This window comes from Oncorhynchus nerka, unplaced genomic scaffold (genome assembly GCF_034236695.1).
Source record: "Oncorhynchus nerka isolate Pitt River unplaced genomic scaffold, Oner_Uvic_2.0 unplaced_scaffold_996, whole genome shotgun sequence".
In the NCBI taxonomy this organism is placed as follows: Eukaryota; Metazoa; Chordata; class Actinopteri; order Salmoniformes; family Salmonidae; genus Oncorhynchus; species Oncorhynchus nerka.
In genome coordinates, this window is record NW_027040298.1 from 232,263 (window position 1) to 235,687 (window position 3,425).

General features: G+C 44.6%; 1 long non-coding RNA gene across 1 annotated transcript; it reads left to right on the top strand.

Moving 5' to 3' along the window:
• The first annotated feature begins 2,147 nt into the window (after positions 1–2,147).
• On the top strand, positions 2,148–2,678 carry LOC135570289 (uncharacterized). Its single transcript, XR_010463501.1, has 3 exons — positions 2,148–2,288; positions 2,358–2,474; positions 2,571–2,678. It is a non-coding gene; the product is annotated as an uncharacterized LOC135570289 (long non-coding RNA).
• Positions 2,679–3,425: the final 747 nt, after the last annotated feature.

Consider the following 3,425-nt stretch of genomic DNA (forward strand, 5'->3'; position numbering starts at 1 on the left):
CTGATTTACCATGGCAACTAGAGCCGCGTACTTTTCCCGGTCGGAAGCACAAATCCTCATGGAGGCATACGAGGAGGTAAAAGATATCATTAAGAAGAAAGGCAACACCGCCACAGTGATAAAGCAAAGAGAAAAAGCGTGGCAAAGTATTGCAGACCGCCTGAATGCGTAAGTAGTGCACAATTACACACTCACCGCTCCGCTGAAACATCACAATTACAATTCAAATATTTAATTCACATCTCCAAAAATGCAGTTGTACTGTAATTATGAAACGGTTAAATTTTTAATTGAAATGCACTGCAGATATGAGTGAAATTGTGTAAAGTAACTCCATCACACTGTATAAAGCTATGATAAATTTTTGATATTTTTACTGAAAACAAGACAAAAATACCAAGTAATTTTTTGCAGTGTGACTCCATTAAATGTGTGTGTGTGTGTGTGTGTGTGTGTGTGTGTGTGTGTGTGTGTGTGTGTGTGTGTGTGTGTGTGTGTAGATTAAACATGAACGGGCCAAAACGGACATGGCAGCAGGTCAAAATCAAATACAAGAACATTCTGCAGAATGGTATGGTCCCTGACTAATATTTAACAAAGCACAAGCATATATTGTACCCAGAAGGTGCCTGCTCACACATTGTCTGTACTGTTTTAGCAGTGAAAAAGAATACCCACAGACAAGGCACGGGTGGTGGGTCACCAAAGGCTGACCTTACCCCAGCAGAGGACATGGCCTTGGAGCTAAATAAAGGCAGGCCCGTCTTAGAGGGGATCCCTGGGGGGAAAGAGACGAGCATAGGTTCCTCCCAAGATGCCACCCGCTTCATTCAAGGTATGTCCTTCCATCTCTACATGGGATACAACCACATTCATATTGAATCAATTTGGACTGTCTGACTTTGGTTTACCTATTGCCTTGCAGTGCCTGGCAGCACTGTGTTCCTGTTAGAGCCACCAGCACAAGCACCAGACGATGCTGATCCAGTGAGTACTCCATCAAAGGCATACTGTAGGCCTGGCATGTCTTGTCTACTAGCTTCAATATGAATCCGATTAAATGTGATAGGGTGAAGGCCCCAGTGCAGCAGCAACAGCACATGATGGAGACGATGATGAGGAGGAGACCATCTCTCTGATTCCAGAAGGCATGAGGTATCATGTTAAGACTGTGAAAGTACTATTTACTCTACAATGGTGAGGAGTCCTCATCAAAATCAAAAAATCTAATTTCTTTTACAGGACCCAGATGCTATACAGTGGGAAAACCAGCCTGGCAACATAGTGCGTATTAATAAAAGGACACCACATCCTGCCAAATTCCAGCTGCGCTAATTGTATTGTGTTCACAGAGCTCACAAGCTATCAGAAAGTTGTATGGCAACCACCTCCGGCGCCAAATAGAACTGGCAGACATAGACATTCAGTACAAGAAGAAAAAGATGGAAAATCTTGCACTGGAGTCCGAAATAAAAAGAGGACAATTAGGAAACTGGACCTTGAAATAAAAAAACTTGAGAGGGAGGTGAGATATGCCTTCAATGTACACTGTATGCTAACTGTAACACAAATGTATTAATCATTATTTTTCTTTCCTCCCCAGCTCCAAGAAGATGACACAGCTCAAAATAAAAATTAGGTATATTCTCGTAAAGTCAAGTGAGCCATGACATATGAGCTCTTATTGTGAGCACACAGGACGGTGGCATCTTTCTAAGGTTTTTTTATTTTCCCAGCAATCAGTACAACCAAGTCATCGTTATAAGGCATCGCCCTCTTTTGCCCACCCCCCAGCACCAGGTGTGGCCACTAGCCTATATGAAGGCCCAAAATTGTGTGTTCCTTTCTGCTCTGACAATGGCATGCCCATTCGTGCGAGATGTGGTGGATGAAGAAGCACTTGTGCTGAGGAGAGCCTTCAGGCGAGAAAGGGTCTTCAGGGACCGGTTGGACCCACTGGCCTTCCCTGATGACCATCTATATGAAAGATACAGGTTTTCTGCAGATGGCATCAGGTATCTATGCAGACTACTGGGTCCCAGGATTAAGCACCGCACTGCACGGAGCCATGCACTGAGTGTGGAGCAAATGGTTTGTGTGGCCTTGCGCTTTTTGCTAGTGGAGCCTTCCTGTACTCAGTGGGGATGCAGAACAGCTGAACAAGGCCACAATTTGCCGCACAATAAGGAGTGTGTGTCTGGCTATCAAAGCATTAGCAGATGTCTTCATCTCCTTCCCTGGCCACAGAAGACTCTGTGACATCAAAGAGGAGTTCTATAGGATTGCAGGTAAGAGGATCTACAAATTACAGGACAACTGTTAACACATAGTAGGATACTCATTACTTTGTGTGACAGGTTTCCCCAATGTCATTGGTGCAGTGGACTGCACACACATAAGGATAAAAGCCCCCTCAGGTGCCCATGAGGCCGATTTTTGTGAATAGGAAATCCTTTCACAGCATTAATGTTCAGGTGAACATAACTTTTTGATATTGTCCATTGACGAACACTCTGCATTGCCAGTGATGTGCATTGATTGGTGTAATATTCCTCATCTTATGATTTCAGATGGTCTGCAATGCTGACTGTGTGATCAGCAATGTTGTGGCAAAATGGCCTGGCTCAGTCCATGACTCCAGAATCTTTCGGGCCTCTGAAATCTATCAGTGCCTATCACAAGGTAAGCCACACAACCCCTATTTATAACCATCATGGCTGTGTCAAGAATATCACTGTGTTTATGAGGTAGTAATGATGAGATTTTGTGTTGACAGGTGAATTCTCTGGTGTGTTGCTGGGAGACAGGGGTATGGCTGCCAGCCTTTTCTCCTGACACCTTTCACAGACTCCCAGGAAGCACAGCAGGCCTACAACCATGCCCATGCCAGGACCAGGGCCAGAGTTGAAATGACCTTTGGCCTCCTGAAGGCACGCTTTCACTGCCTTCACAAATTAAGGGTCAGCCCTGTTAGGGCATGTGATATTACTGTGGCTTGTGCTGTCCTCCACAATGTGGCCTGCCTGAGGAAGGAGAGGGCCCCCAGAGTGCCACCAGCCATGGACTGGGACAATCCGGCAATCTTCCCTGATGACGACAGTGGTCGGCTGCTGAGGGACCAATATGTGTTGAATTATTTTAGTTAGTATGTGTGCTTTCAATTTTGGTTAAATATGTCCTGCGGTGGCAGAGGAATTTGGGTTTTTTGGGTTCGTTTTTTGACGAATTTGGCCTCTTATGATGTTTGTGCGGTATACTGTGTGTAATACAAGGCTGCAGGGAGGCTACTGCATCCATTCATTTGTCTGTTCAGTTGATGTGTATGGATTTGTCCTGCATTTATTTTAGTGTGCAGACATGCAGGGTGTGTTATATACAGACCTTTGAATGTGTATGTATCATTTTGTATAATATGCTTGGATTCT